This window comes from Aethalodelphis obliquidens, unplaced genomic scaffold, assembly GCF_003676395.1.
Source record: "Aethalodelphis obliquidens isolate GAN/ISIS:26980383/991018 unplaced genomic scaffold, ASM367639v1 scaffold8, whole genome shotgun sequence".
In the NCBI taxonomy this organism is placed as follows: Eukaryota; Metazoa; Chordata; class Mammalia; order Artiodactyla; family Delphinidae; genus Aethalodelphis; species Aethalodelphis obliquidens.
Window position 1 is genome coordinate 18,308,672 of NW_020837952.1, and position 17,073 is coordinate 18,325,744.

Sequence of the window (17,073 nt, forward strand, 5' to 3'; positions counted from 1 at the left end):
TAGTTTGAATGTTAATGCTGGCTGAGGCAGATTGCCTTTAAAGCTAGTTATAATATTTGCCCTTCATCCCATTTCATTTTTGCAATGAGAGTTTTTTGTTTTGTTTTGTTTGCGGTACACGGGCCTCTCACTGTTGTGGCCTCTCCTGCTGCGGAGCACAGGCTCCGGATGCGCAGGCCCAGCGGCCATGGCCCACAGGCCTAGCGGCACGTGGGATCCTCCCGGACCAGGGCACGAACCCGCGTCCCCTGCATCGGCAGGCGGACTCTCAACCACTGCGCCACCAGGGAAGCCCTGCAATGAGAGTTTTACACTCCTCCCATGAAGAACTGGAGTCTATTTCCCTTCCTTTTGAAAATAGGATGGTCCCAATAAGATGTGGCAAAAGTGATGCTATGTGACTTCCAGGCCTAGACTTTAAGAGATGTTGCAGCTTCTGGGTTTTATTTTTTGTTCGTTTTGTTTTTGTTTTTACCCTTTTGGAGTCTGTCATCATGTAAAATAGTTCAATTTTTCAGCTGGAGAGAGAGGTTTAGCCAGACCCCAGGTGTTCCAGCCATGCCAGATGAAGTACCAGGTATGGGAGTAATGACAATTTAAATCTTTCAGCAACACAGAGCAGAGGCAGCCCAGCCAACACAACACAGACAAGCCAGCCCTGAGCCCTGCCCACATCACACAATTGTAAGCAAATAAATTATTGTTTTTATTTCAAGCTTCTATATTTTGGGGTATGTTTTATTTACTTATTCTTTTTTAGCAGTACTATATAACTGATACAAAGGCTATCCGGTTTACAGTAAGCACACATGTATTCCTTACCCCAGCATACTCTGAGAGAACAGACAGCTTTCCTTCATTCTGCTGCTAAAGTTGTTGATCAACCCATCTTGCAGATTTCCCAAGTAGAGTCAAACAGCCATCCAATAAAGTTAAACATACACTTAACATATTGTCCCAGAAACCCCACTCCTAGCTCAAGAGAAATGAGGGCATGTTTACAAAAGAGATCTATAAGCAAATGCTTAAAACAGCTTTATTCATAATTGCCAAAACCTGGGAGCAACCCCCAAATTTATCAACTGGGGAATAGAACAAATTCATGTATGAAACAACATGAATGAATCTCAAAAGTAATATGTTAATTGAAAGAAGGAAGATGAGAAAAGCTACATACTATATGATTCTATTTATATGACATTCTGTAAAAGACAAAACTATAGGGACACAAATCAAATTAGTGTGTGTTAGTGGCTATGAGTAAGGGGAGAGAACTGACTACAAAGCAGCACCAGGGAACTTTGGGGGATAATGATGTGGTGTTATTAACATGACTGTATACGTTTATCAAAGCTCATAGGACTGTTCACCTAAAAAGAGGTGAATAGTAACTGTATATAAATCTCAATAAACATTAATCAATCAATTAATTAATTAAAATAAATCCACTATGCCCTTCAATCACATAAAGCTATCTAAATGGCTGGTCCCACTGAAGCCCTTTTCATTGGACATTAGTGCCAGAACCCCTACCCCAATCCTTTTGGATGACAGAGGTTGGTAATCACAGCACAGCATAGCTCTAAGTTAATCATCCTCAAAAATCTCTTCGACTGTCCGAAAATTCAAACCTTTTATATTCTTAACATGGGTGAATCATCTAATTTATTATTAGCTATTTCCTTTGAAAACTTGCATCTGGATTACCATATCCTTTGGAATGTGCACTTTCTAAGACACCTTGTATCTTGGTGTCTAATTGAAACTTTTGATCTAATATTCTTTCACATATATTTATACACATTACTGTAAAGTAACACTACATAGAGAAACCATTATTTTCATGTCAATTGCTAGGAAATACTTATCTACCCACATATTTACCATTTGAAAAGCTCGTCATTCTTTCCTAAAGATCTGAATTTCCACCTGTTATCATTTTCCACCTGCCTGAAGAACTTCTTTCTGCATTTCTTGCAGCATGGGTCTACAGGCAATGAATTCTCTTGGTTTTCTTTTATCTGAAAACGTGCTTGTATTGCCTTCATACTGAAGGATTTTTTTTTTGCTGAGTATAGAATTCTGGGTTTTCTGGGTTTTCTTTTAGCACTTTAAATATATTGTTCCTCTGCTTTCTAGTCTCATTGTAACTGAGAAGGAGTCAGCAGTCATTTAAATTGTTCTCCTGTACACAGTGTGTCATTGTCTCAGCCCTCTTTCAAGATTTTCTCTTCACCTTTGGTTTACAACACTTTGACTGTGATGTGACTAGATGTGGCTTTTCTTTGGACTTCTCCTGCTTGAGGCTTCCTGAAATTTCAGATGCTGTAAATTTCTTTCTTTCACCAAATAGAGAAAATTTCAGGCATTATTTTTTCACATATCTTGCTGCGTCCATTTTCTCTCTTCTCTCCTTCTGGGATTCCATTTACAGAATTTAGACCTTTGGATATTATTCCTCAGGCCCTTGAGGCAGTTAATTTTCTTCAGTGTTTTCTCTCTGGTCTCCAAGTTGTATACTTTCTATTGATCTATATTTGAGTTCATTAATTTTTTCTTTTATCATATTCATTTTGTGACAATCCCATTCAGTGAATATTTTTATTTCAGATACTGTATTTTTTAGTTCTAGGATTTTTATTTTTTATAGTTTCTAGTTCCCTGTTGAGATTTCTTATCTTTTCATTCATTACCAGCATATTTTTCCTTACATCCTTGAGCAGAGTTATAATAGCTGCTTTAAAATCCTTGTCTGATACTTCCAACATCAGTGTTTTTTAGAGCTCAGGCTTTGATAACTGTCTTTTCTCTTTAAAATTGTTTATGGTTCCTGTTTTTTTTCATTAAGTAACTATGGGTTGTATTTTAGACGTTGTGAATGATGTGTTGTAGAGAATGAATTCTTTTATATTTCTCTGAAAAATGTCAATTGCTTTAACAGACACTTAACTTGGCTGGACTCAAGCTACTAACTCTCTCCTGCAATAGGCAGAAGCTTAAATCACAGTATTTGTTCTTTTAAGTTTCATTGGCCTGCATGAGTCTGCCGCAAGCAGCTGTGATTCAGGGGTCAGCCAAGAATTTGGGAGGAGTTTATACATAGAATTTGAGGCTCTCTCTTTCCAGAACTCTCCTTTCTTGGATTTCTTACCTCAATTTCTAGTGGCTGTAGTTGCCCTAAATTCTGTCCTCTGGTTCTTCAGTAAGTAAGACTGTAGGTTTTCTATTGGATTTTTTAGCCTCCCCATCTGGTGAAGACTTGGGTCTGCCCTCAGTGTAAAAGCTAAAAATGAGAAATTCACCGTGTGCTGTTCCCTTCATCCAAGAATTAACTCTCCTCCAGTATCTGCCGGCTTTGGGCCATTATCCAATTCCATCAGACAGTTGATTTAATGTTTTGTCAGGAGTTTACAGTTGTTATCTATAGGAGATTTGATTCAACAGGCACTACTCAGCCATACCAGAGCTGGAAAATGTGTGCTAAATATGAATTCAAATGTTAGAGCCCTCTCACACTCCATGATATCCACATATATAATCTCCTTACAAAAAAAAATATATATGAGGGAGGTATTATTTTCCTCATTTTATAAATAAAGAGATGTGGCTCAAAGAAGTTAAAGAGACTGGCTTTATGAAACAGGGTCCAGGAGGGAAACAGAATTTAACTCAGATAGTTCAAAAGAAGATTATAATAGACTACCTACAGAGATATAGGCAAAGTTAGGGAAACCAAAAAGAATGCTGAGGCATCCAGAGATTAGCAACAAAGAAAAGCTGTTGCTACTCCCAAGGCAGAAAGATCCATGGGAGGAAAAAAATGTGACCAGAGTCCCAGGAGAGCTGAAGTCTCATAGGAGGAACTGTCATGCATGAGTTGTTGCTATAGAGGAATAGTGCCACCACCAGAGAAGCTTTGCTGAGGCAAGGAAGAAGACCTGGTGCCTCTCTCCTCCTATTGTCTACTCTCCTCCCAGTTCCTCCCACTGGCTGAATTCAACAATAAGCCAACTGGCATGGAAATACAGGAAATAAGAGATCAAGGAGTCAGCCTCCAGGAGGGACACAGAGTAGGGCAGAATAGGGGGATGCATTTTGGCAGACTATAAATAACCAGCACACTTACCTAAAATAGGTTTGCCAGACTCAGGAAATAGTAACACAGTATGCCCTGTTAAAGTGGAATTTCATAGTTTAAAAAAAAGTAATTTTTTAGTGTAAGTATGTTCCACGTGATGGGGTATACTTAAAATGAAAAATTATTCCTTGTTTACTTAAAATTCAAATTTAACTGGGTGTCAACTTAGCCTAGACCAGTAAGTAAGAGAACCTTATTTTGAATCCACACCTAAGATACAATCATAGTAGTCTTCTTTTTACCATCTCACAGCTTTTTTATATTTTACATGCTTACTTTGTACAAGTATATCTCTCTTACCAGACTGGACGTTCCCTGGGGAGAAAGACCGTGTCTTATTCATCTGTATATCTTATTATTTTTCATCTCCTCCAACCTCATTCCCAGAATTTTGCAATGTCTTATACATAGAAGGTGCTTAATACATTTTTGTTTAGCATGTTGAGCCCTTTTTGAGTATTTCATTGAATCTGATTTTTCACTATCTGTTTCTTTAAAATACATTTCTGCTGAAGTCACATATTGACCGAAATGAAAGTCTGATGTCAGGTCAATTTTCATAAGTATTCGGAGTCCATTTTCTGCCTTTTCATCACTTCCTCTTAGAACTCCATAGTGACCATATAACAAAACTATTATCCAGGCATCTTGCTACTCAGGTTTTATGAGGTTTCTCTGAATCAAGTGACTGAGCACTGGGTCAACAAAGACTAAACTGAAAAACAAAACAAAAAGCCTTTAAAAATGTATTCTATCATCAAAGCTACAAGGGAGAAAAAAAACCTGCTCTACTATAAAAGACTTCCAAATCCCAATAAGACTACATTCCTGAGAATAAAAGCTTACTTTCTCACTGATTTTTTAAAATTCCATTGTTTATTCTCTAATTCTGGAGCAAGTTATTAATAGATAATTTCTTTCAGGATAATTTGCTGGGTTCTAGTATTTATTATTAATGAGCTTTTGCTCATTGTGTGTGTGTGTATATATATATATATATATATATATACATACACACACACACACACACACACACACGCACACACACAAGTTTAATGAACAATAATTTCTGAGTAGGTAAATAGCTATCAATTACTTAATTTTGGCTCTTTACAAAAAATCCCTCTAATGGGATAAGTTTTGCATTAATATTGAAAATCAACAAACCTCAAATATAAAAAATATGAAAAGAACCCTGTTGCCTTCAGAGCTCCTAGAATTATATACTTAGACACTCAATTTCTATCTGCATTGAGTGAATAAATATATTTTTTAAATGGGACTAAAAAGAATACTGTGTACAACTCAGGACATCATGTGCTTAGCTCACCGGTCTCAGAAAAGTGATTTTATGGTCTATGATCTTTAAAACATGAGCAGATTTGTCTGAATAATATGTGATAATTGAAATTTCTCAGACGGTAATGAAACTCTAATCAGTGTCTTGCAGTGAAAGAAAAACTTTTGAGTTAAGGCCTATTTTTCCAAAGGTTTCCACATGATCCTTCCACATGACCTTTTCCAGTCATACAAGTACATAACCTTTTTTACTGTAAACTATATACTAAGTGCTTTACATTCATCATTAAATTTACTCTTCAAGTAATCCTATGAGGTAGGTCTTATATGATTATTACCATTCCACAGATGAGGGCATTGAGGCATAGAGAGTTATATAACTTGCCTAAGAACATATAGCTAGTAAGTGCTGAAGGTAATAAGAATCAAATCTAAGTCTATCAGACTACTAAACAAGTGTTCTTAATCTTTACACTTCTGATTTCCTAACTTCTTTGACCTTACACCCCAGCAGTAAAAAAAATTTTTACTGGTACACACATGTTCTACTAGACTAACATATTATGAAAATATTATGTACATTCTAAAACATGCAAAGATTGAAATTTTAAGAGGATAAGAAACCATAAATAGAAATAGAAGCACCCATAGTTTTATCACATGCTCCATGTGATAACATATCACAACATATCACATCATCTTGCACAAACCCTGTGTGCTGAATGTCCATTCTAGAGAATGTTGCTCTAGATTCTCTAGAAATTGTTTGATTTTTTTTAAATGAAAATATTATTCACAGCTTTTGCCAAATCTAGTATACTAGTATCATACTATGTTCAAACATAGTATACTAGGACCAGCTTTGAGCTCCTATGAGATGCAATTTGCTATCTCTGCTCTAAATTTGCAAAGACTCTATTGATATAAAATGCCCTTTCTTTGGCATTCTTTGAAAGAAAACAGTCTTTGGAAATATTGTGTTGCTATTGCTTTATTCCTTTAACTAAACATCATCTCTTGTACTAATGTGCAGGCCACGCATTAACCATTCTCAGCACATCACAATAAACATTGTTTTGATCATGAACCTGGGCATTAAAAACCACATTGACTTCATTAAGCTTCAACTTAATTGTGCCCACTGCAAGGATTCCAGACAAACCTGCCTTCTGCAAAGCTGTATTTGGAGTAAGTATATACACCAGAGATACTGCCTCCGTTTTTTCCAATTTACAATAACTACATGACAAGACAAATTTTTTTAATGCCTACATTACTCTTGGGAAGAAAACTCTGTGCCAAAGAAACTAATTGTTTTAATTCTTCAAATCAATGAAGTATAATCTATTGAACTACTCTGTTAACTGATATACACACAGAATATGTCATTATTTCATTTTATTTATTTATTTATTTTGTCCGGTATGCGGGCCTCTCACTGTTGTGGCCTCTCCCGTTGCAGAGCACAGGCTCCGGACGCGCAGGCTCAGCGGCCATGGCTCACGGGCCCAGCCGCTCTGCAGCATGTGGGATCTTCCCAGACTGGGGTACGAACCCGTGTCCCCTGCACTGGCAGGCGGACTCTCAACCACTGTGCCACCAGGGAAGCCCCATTATTTTATTTTTAAGTTTGTTCTGTTTTCCTTAATACTCTTTCACATTCAGATAACATAAACTTGCAACACACAAACACCAAAGTATGTCATTTACAACATAAGAGTGAATTAGATAATTTATTTTATTATTCAGAATCAGTATACTTACTAATTTTTATTTATACTCTGACTCTTTCCACAAAGGATTTAGATGGTTATATAAAAATTTTAATATCTACAATATAAAGTCTGAGAGCCAACAGTGTATCAAGCAAAGTTATGTTTTGCCATGGATGACGGTATTTTAAAGTTCTACCACAGTGCTCTTAAAAAGCAACTTCACCAGAAAACGACTAGAGTTCATCAGTGAATGTGGTAAAGTTGGAGGATACAAAATTAATACACAAAAATCTCCTGCATTCCTATACACTAACAACAAAAGATCAGAAAGAGAAATCAAGGAAACAATCCCATTTACCATCGCATCAAAAAGAATAAAATACCTAGGAAGAAACCTACCTAAATTTAGAGACAAAAGACCTCTTTTCTGAAAACTATAAGACGCTGATGAAAGAAACCAGAGATGACACAGATGGAAGGATATACTATGTTTCTTGGATTGGAAGAACCAATATTGTAAAAATGAATATACTACCCAAGGCAATCTACAGAGTCAATGCAATCCCTATCAAATTACCAATGGGATTTTTCATAGAACTAGAACAAAAAAATTCTAAAATTTATATGGAAACACAAAAGACCCTGAATAGCCAAAGCAATCCTGAGAAAGGAAAAAGGAGCTGGAGGAATCAGACTCCCTGACTTCAATTATACAACAGAGCTACAGTAATCAAAACAGTATGGTACTGGCACAAAAACAGAAATATAAATCAATGGAACAGAACAGAAAGCCCAGAAGTAAACTCATGCACCTATGGTCAACTAATCTATGACAAAGGAGGCAAGAATATACAATGGAGAAAGACAGTCTCTTCAATAAGTGGTGCTGGGAAAACTGGACAGCTACATGTAAAAAAAAATGAAATTAGAACACTCTCTAACACCATACACAAAAGTAAACTTGAAATGGATCAAAGACCTAAATGTAAGGCCAGACACTTTAAAACTCTTAGAGGAAAACATAGGCAGAACACCCTTTGACATAAATTGCAGCAATATCTTTTTGGATCTACCTTCTAGAGTAATGAAAATAAAAACAAAAATAAACAAATGGGACCTAATTAAACTTAAAAACATCTGCACAGCAAAGGAAAACATAAAAAAAATGAAAAGGCAACACAGAATGGGAGAATATTTGCAAATGAAGCAACTGACAAGGAATTAATCTCCAAAATATACAAACAGCTCATATAGCTCTCTTCCAAAAAACAAACCACCTAATCAAAAAATGGGCAGAAGATCTAAATAGACATTTCGCCAAAGAAGACATACAGATAGCCAAAACGCACATGAAAAGATGCTCAACATCACTAATTATCAGAGAAATGCAAATCAAAACTACAATGAGGTAGCATCTCACACCAGTCAGAAAGACCATCATCAAAAAGTCTACAAACAATAAATGCTGGAGAGGGTGTGGAAGAAAGGGAACCCTCCTACACTGTTGGTGGGAATGTAAAGTGGTATAACCATTATGGAGAAAAGTATGGAGTTTCCTTAAAAAACTAAAAGTAGAACTACCACATAATCCAGCAATCCCACTCCTGGGCATATACCTGGAGCAAACTCTAATTTGAAAAGATACATATACCCCAACGTTCATAGCAGCACTATTTACAATAGCCAAGACATGGCTAAATGTCCATCGACAGATGAATGGATAAAGAAGATGTGGTACTTATATACAATGGAATATTACTCAGCCATAAAAAAAGAATGAAATAATAATATTTGCAGCAACATGGATGGACCTAAATTATCATACTAAGTGAAGTAAGACAGAGAAATACAAATATCATATCACTTATATGTGGAATCTAAAAAAAAGGATACAGGGGCTTCCCTGGTGGCGCAGTGGTTGAGAGTGCGCCTGCCGATGCAGGGGACACGGGTTCGTGCCCCGGTCCGGGAAGATCCCACATGCCGCGGAGCAGCTAGGCCCGTGAGCCATGGCCGCTGAGCCTGCGCGTCGGGAGCCTGTGCTCCGCAACGGGAGAGGCCACAACAGTGAGAGGCCCACGTACCGCAAAAAAAAAAAAAAAAGGATACAAATGAGCTTATTTACAAAACAGAAATAGAGTCACAGATGTAGAAAACAAACTTATAGTTACCAGGGGGAAGGGGGAGGAGGGATACATTGGGAGATTGGGATTGACATATACATACTACTATATATAAAACAGATAACTAATAAGGACCTACTGTATAGCACAGGGAACTCAACTCAATACTCTGTAATGACCTATATGGGAAAAGAATCTAAAAAAGAATAGATATATGTATATGTATAACTGATTCACTTTGCTGTATAACAGAAACACAACATTGTAAATCAACTATACTCCAATCAAAATTTTTTTAAAAAGCAACTTCAATGTACTAAAGAACAGAATGCTGATAGGTAATTTAATCAAAAATATAAATTAGGTTAATAAATATATGACAAAGACGTGGTGTAGCACAATTTAGTTGTAGGAGACATTTTTCAGATTGACATATTGTTAGTTACTTAGAGGGTTAATTTTAATATCAGCTGGCAATTTTAATTACCACACATTTAATTATGTGAAAGAGCAGTCATGGGGCCAAGTGGAGGCTCTATGGAAAATTCAGCTCCCTTCACTCCATGCATAATTTTCATCGACCCCCAATATCCCCAAATAAATGCTTAATCTTAGTTTAAAAAATGTCCTACATAAGCCTTGCCTTAGCACCTTCTTTCAACCAGATGGCCTCCCCAAGCCCTTGTTGAAATTTTGGAGCCACCACTAGCAATCTGCAAAATCAAAGGTTTGAATATGACAGCCTCAGTTTAAACCTCTACTTGCTACTGAATCTCTCTATTTTCAAAGAGTAAGTAAAAGGGAGAAAGCACTTCTAAGTTTTAAAAAAATTAAAATTCTGGTAATTTAATTGGAGTGGGAATGGAGAATGCTTGTTAAAATATTTGATATAAATCAATATAAAGTCTAAGAAAGAAAAGACATGAACTTAATGTAGATCCAAAATCATCATTGAAATAGACCTAATATTGTGTTGTTGGTGTTTTAAATAGCAACGTGTGTTTATGGTTTGAGTTGACTCAAGGTTTTGAAGTTGTTATGTATGTAAACAAATTCCCCCTGGCTCTCATCCTTTGTCCATATTTCCCCTAATACTACTTGATTTCTAATACTGTCATAATTTTAACTACACCTATATGCTGTTGACTACCAAATCTGGGTATTTAACAGGAGTTTCACTCTCATATCCATTTATCTCCTAAAATCTCTACCAGATGTGACATAGACTTCCTCAATCTCAACCTGCCCAAAACTAAACTCATGGTATCTTCCCTACCCAAAACCCTCCTCTTATAATTACTTTATTGTTGGTATCCCATCCACTGGATCACCCATATTAGAAACTCTGAATACTTCCTATCCCTCACTCTCTTTACATTTAATCAGTGATCAAGTTCTGTCATTCTAACCTCCTAAACATTTTTAAAATCCTTATCTTCCTTCTACTACCTAAGTGCAGACCCTCGTTTTCGCTCCCCTGGAACAATGGTCTCCTTACTTATTTCTCTGCCATCAATTTTGTCCTCCTACAATTGTCTCCTACACCGCTGCTGGAGAGGTCTGAAATGCTGTCAGTGTGTTCTAAAATGCAAACCTATCCATATCATCGATCTATTTAAAATTCTTAATGATCCCCCAAAGATTTGTACATTACTTCCCAAGTGTGCTTCTCAGAACTCTAGTCCCCAAAGATGATCTTTCGTAAGTGTTTCACGGTTAGAAACTGTATAGTATACCCTTGTTTTGGAGAGTCACAATACATATTAGCATATTTAAGTTTCTAAGAGACTCTACATTAAAGAAGTCTTTTTGATCCAATGTTTTCCAAAGTTCTTTTCCCATAGAATTCTCCGGCTAGGAATAAAATATTCTATCAAGTATTTGCTAGGAAAGCTCCTTAACGTGTCACACGAGGCCTTGAATGACCTGGACTCTGCCCGATCTTCAGCCATCATTCCCAACCCCCAACCCCCCAACATCTTGCTCTGTTCTCTATCGCCACTCAAGCATTTGTTCTCAGTCCTTGGCCCTAGCTCAAGCTGCTGCTTCTCTCTAGTCTTTTTCACGACTTGTTTCAAAAGTCACTTCTGCAGAAAACCTTGCCCAACGCCTCCTATGTGCCTCCACAGCCCTCCACGCTTGCTTCTCTCCTTACACTTACTATATTGTTGCTGAATGTAACTATCTATTTGGAATTTCTCTCCCCTACTAGACTGTGAGCCTCCTGAAGGCAATGAGTACATTTTATTCACTTTGTGTCCCCAGCGTAAGTGCAATACTTGGCATTTAGTGAGACTGAAATGAAATAAATAGTGCCTGGCCCATGTAGCAGGTACCCATAAATAAATCTCAAAAATATTAGTTGTATCAGAAAGAGGTTTCTCTCAGCCATAAAGCACTTATTTGAAGGTCTTTGAATATAAATCAGTTCTTTCAATGATGATTTTTATCTGATGCATTCAATAAATTCTTTATAATCACCACTGTGCCATCACAGACACTGGCGTGCCTTTTACTGCTCTGACAGCACATACAATACCGTTCTAGAAATCTAAAGAGTTGTGGCCTTTCCTTGAGTTTCTTTTCAAGCTAAATGTTTCAGGTACACAGAACTGAGTAGGTAAAAGAAGGAGGATGTCGTTTCGGAGTCCCTGGATTGGTTCATGAAAGGATATAGTGAGGTAAAGTAATGTTGACACAGTGCCCTCTATCAAAATAATGTGCTAGTCTAAGAAAATGATCACAAGCAGCATAAGTGCTGGTTGAGGAAAAGTAGTGCATTTCTGATGCTATGTTACATCTGAAATTTTTAAGCAGGCAAGACTTTCAGAATAGAGATAGGAAAAATCTGGTATCCAGGTCATTCCTAACTCTTCTCCTGGGAGATCATCTGAAGTTGTTTTTAAGCTCCCAGCAACCCTGACTGGTAAATAATAACTACTTCGTTGTAAGGCAGATGGTTCTCTTAGAACTGAAGGCTGGATTGATGTTTACTAAAAATCATGCTAAAGTATCTTTTCTTATAATTCTGTTCCTTTTTTTTACTTATCATACGTCACACCTATCATTTCTCTTATACTTCTGCAGAACAATTAAATCCCTACATACCTGCAGCTTAGTGAGAATTTGTGTATTTGGATCCTTTAATATTTCTGGGTAAGTGAGCTTTCAATTTAAACATCTCTTGCAATCTTTAATGGGTTCCTTCCACCATGGAATAGAAGTATGTGCCAAAAGGGCACACCTCCATCAAGCTGTGTAGGGAAGATCCACCTCTGGTCCAGTGGCATATGATTTCTGAAATAATCTCATTACATAGCAATCACATGTGCTGTATTTCATTATGACGTTACTTATACAGCAGAGAACAGACTGCTATATTCTCTGATAAGGAACTTTGAAAGGATTCTAACCCTACAAATTCCAAAAATGTGGGAGGATGATAAAAATTGAACACTACTGGCTCTGGTTCCCTGAGACATCAAGAATGCTCCTAGGATTATAGAGGGAGCCTCAGCTTCACCACCTTGCCATGTGTTATAACAGCGACCTGGCTACTCTTTTCCAGACCTAGAAATTGGCAAGGATAAGGAAGAAAATTCTGTTTATTCTTTTCTCAATGAAGCAGCAGAGAAAAAAAGCATAATAGAAAAGAGAAGGCAGAAACAGCAATTTCCTTCTTTTTCTCTCTCTCTTTTCAATTCTACCTCTTTTGTCTTTAATTTACATGGGATCCTGAGGATATTACCAACACCTTCACATTGCACTCACAGTCCCTTTTATGTGCAACTCATCTCTTTACTTGGTTATTTTGATACCATCTCCACTTCCACACCAAAAATGTTTATATCTCCAATATAATAACAGAAATATTTTTATTCATAGGTTTTGAGATGAAAGGTTTATATAAATGTATTTAAGTGCATAGTTGCACCTTTTTGTTTGGGGTATTTTTTCCTCTATTCTGTATTATAACCTTCTATCATTTTGCAAACAGTTATAAGTCCCCTTTTCTTTTTTAGTCATTATCATTTTCTATGTCTTTCCTGTCCTTAGAATTTCTGGAACATATTTCCATCCCAAGCTGTTGTTAGGTTTCTTTTGAAGTGAAGTCCTGCTGTATCTTCCCTGGTATATATGTCTAAACTGTATTTACTTATTTTACTTTTCTTTCCTAATTCACATTGACAATGCCTCCCAATTTAGGTTACCAATGTACTTCATTATCATGCTCTTTGCCTTCTTAGAGTCTAGATAAGGAATAAAATGTCCAATAGAATAAACATGACCTTATTCTGACTCCTTTGGCACTCAGCCAGGCATCTTAACACAACAGCCTCATTCTTACTCTTTGTCTATGGCTAATAACTATTGCCCAAATTAGTTGAAGCCAGATTTCAAATGATGTACATCATATCATATCAAAAAATGTCTCAGGGCCCAAATAAGTAGCAACCTATATTCCCTTCTTTTGTTTAGCAGTTTTAGTAGGACACAATCATTTAATACAGTTGATATAATCTACTTTTTATAAAAGGCAACATGGCTTGAGATTCTATTCCACCTAACGTTTACACATTTTCTCCCCCGTGTTTGATGTCAGACTTGCAGGATCTCGCTTTTGGCTTTTTGACTTGCTTTGTTTGGTGTTTTTGTGGGCTTTGAAGGTGTGTATCTAATACCTAGACTTGAGGCAACTTGATACTGTGGGAAACCCATTAGATTTGCAGCTAAGAGACCTGGGTTCTAATCCTGGCTCTGCTATTAATTAGTGATAATCTTGGGTAAGACAATCAAGTTGTCAAGACTTGAATTTTTTCATCTGTACAATGAAACAGATTAAAATTTATCACATCTCTACATATTCTGAATCTCTGACTTTCTGTATGTTTTTAAAACTTCTTTCCTTTGGACTGATCCTATAGAAGACTGAACAGAGGCTGCCAATACAACTTGATTTAAAAGCCTCTGAAAGGTCCATCTAGCACAAACATCCACAAACATCTGGCCTTCGATTCCATCGTAAAGAGTTGTCAGCATGTGTGACAGCCAAGGAAGAAGAGGTACAGTCTCCAGAAGGCCTTGATTAACTAGTATATATATTTTTCCTGGGTATGGTTCATTCACTATGTCCTTTTAGTGGGTAGGTATTAATTTCTTTAATTACTGAGGCAACTCTTTGGAATTTGAAGGTGTGAAAGGCAAAATAATAAACATATATTGCTTAGGTAAAGGACTTTGATGTCTATCTCAAAGAAGGAGCAAGCAGCAAGGGACCATGGGAGTAAATGGTCACTGATAAATGCCACTTAAAGGAGAATACAAGCTTAATAACTAAATACAAGCCCACTAAATAAATACATTTTGAATCATTCTTGCATCCACATTTTGTATTCTCTCTCCTTTTTCTCTCCCTTCTATCTACCTACTAACCTTACAAAGTACTCACTACACTGAACTGTCCAGGATACCCACCACAGAATCCTGCCTAGAATTGCTCTGCTCTTGGCATCTCTATAGATGTAGGTCTTTACCAAAACTGCCAAAATATTCTTCATCAGAATGTCCTGAGTCTCATACAGTAACCGATGCTTATGTGTCAATGGGGGCTAACTTTCTATATGAAATAAGGTAGGTTTCATAGGAAGAAAGACAAAAGAACTTTAAACAAAAGACGATGCTTCATAGGAATTTTAAGGGCTGATGCAACCAGTGAGGGAGATACTTTGAGACACTTAGGGACCTGTAGCAATCTTTAAGTCACACCTTTAAAGAAAGCCTACCAATGGAATAAGCTTTAATACACTGAATAATATATAAATTCATATGCCTCTTACCACAATTTGCCTTCTTACGTTCTATGCCATACTAAAGACATACATTAACCTGAATTCAAGTTGATAAATATATTTATGAAAATTATTTATTATTAATACTATGATTAATTAGTTTCAACAATCCTGACCAGTGTTTATAATATGACCTCCCTAATCTTGAATTCTTTCTCATTGTACTTTTTTTCTGATTATTCAAAAAACATAGATTTGTTGTAAAAAGTTAGAAAAAACATAAAAGTATAAATAAGCAAAAGGTAGTAATCCAAACAAATAATCTATGAGCCAGAGAGAACCACTGTTAATAAGCAGGTATATTTCTTTTCAGTCATTTTTTCCCTAAAAACTATAACAATGTTATATATTAATTATATACATATATGTGTCTCAGTTAACCAATATCCTAAAAAAAGGTGCTTATCCGTCCTATGTATGTAGCATAGTTTATGTAATGATTTTCCTTTTTTTTTTGGTTTTTCTTTTTGCGGCACACGGGCCTCTCACCGTTGCGGCCTCTCCCGTTGCGGAGCACAGGCTCTGGACGCGCAGGCTCAGCGGCCATGGCTCACGGGCCCAGCCACTCCGCGGCATGTGGGATCTTCCCGGACCGGGGCACGAACCCGTGTCCCCTGCATCAGCAGGCGGACCCTCAACCACTGCGCCACCAGGGAAGCCCCATTTCCCTATTTTTAGACATTTAAATTATTTCAAATTTTAATTATAAGAAACAGTGAGAAAAAAATGATTATAAAAAATTATCCCCATCTATAATTATTGCCATAAAAATTCCTATGCAATTACTGGTTTAAAAATATAAATATTTCAAGACTCCTGGTAGTATAGTGAAGTTATGCTTAAATAGCAGAAACAGTAAATATATGTGTAAGTGTAAAAAAATATAATTTTTTCTTTTCTTCCCTTATTTAAAAGATGTATGACTTTTTAAAGCAAAAAATTATGACAGTGTATCGATGAACTTACAACAAATATAAATGCAATATATATGACAGTAATAGCACTAAAGAAAAGAGATAAATGGAATTACACTACTGCAAGTTTTCTATATTTTATCTGGAGTAATTCAATACAGCTCTAAGCAGATTAGGATAAGTTAAAGATGCATTTTTTAAACCCTAGAGAAACTAAAAAATAATGAAAAGAATAGTAGTTAGAAAGTCAACAGAGGAATTAAAATGAAATATTTTAAAACAGTCAACACAAAAGAATGAAGGAAATGAGGAACAGAAGAACAAAAACGAATCAATGGGGCTTCCCTGGTGGCGCAGTGGTTGAGAGTCCGCCTGCTGATGCAAGGGACACGGGTTCGTGCCCCGGTCCGGGAAGATCCCACATGCCGCGGAGCGGCTGGGCCCGTGAGCCATGGCCGCTGAGCCTGCGCGTCCAGAGCCTGTGCTCCGCAGCGGGAGAGGCCACAACAGTGAGAGGCCCGCGTACCGCAAAAAAAAAAAAAAAAAAAAAAAAACGAATCAATGAAATAAATAGAAAACAGCAAAATGGCAGACCTAAATACAGCCAAATGAGCAATTACATTAAAGCAAACTAAACACTCCAATCAGAAGGCAGAGATTACAAGAATGGTAAAAATCAAGTACTAACTATATACTGTCTACATGAGATGCACTTTAAATACAAAGACAAATAGATTTAAAGTAAAAAAGGTAAAGGTATCCCACTCAAACAGTAAACACAAGAAAGCAGGAGTTGTTAATTAATATCAGACAAAATAGACTTCAAGAAAAGGAGTGTTGGGCTTCCCTGGTGGCGCAGTGGTTGAGAGTCCACCTGCCGATGCAGGGGACACAAGTTCGTGCTCTGGTCCGGGAAGATCTCACATGCCGCGGAGCGGCTGAGCCCGTGAGCCACGGCCGCTGAGCCCGCGCGTCCGGAGCCTGTGCCCCGCAACGGGAGAGGCCACAACAGTGAGAGGCCCGCGTACCGCAAAG

At 37.0% G+C, this 17,073-nt stretch overlaps 1 long non-coding RNA gene across 1 annotated transcript in view; it reads right to left on the reverse strand.

Annotated features, from left to right (window-relative positions):
• Positions 1 to 244: 244 nt before the first annotated feature.
• The window catches only part of LOC113620744 (uncharacterized), a 17,691-nt gene continuing 862 nt past the window's right edge, over positions 245 to 17,073 (reverse strand). The window contains exons 2-3 of the long non-coding RNA XR_003432897.1: positions 4,439 to 4,442; positions 245 to 1,675 (exon numbers count right to left, since the gene is read on the reverse strand). This is a non-coding gene — a long non-coding RNA (uncharacterized LOC113620744). The remainder of the gene's footprint in view (positions 1,676 to 4,438; positions 4,443 to 17,073) is intronic.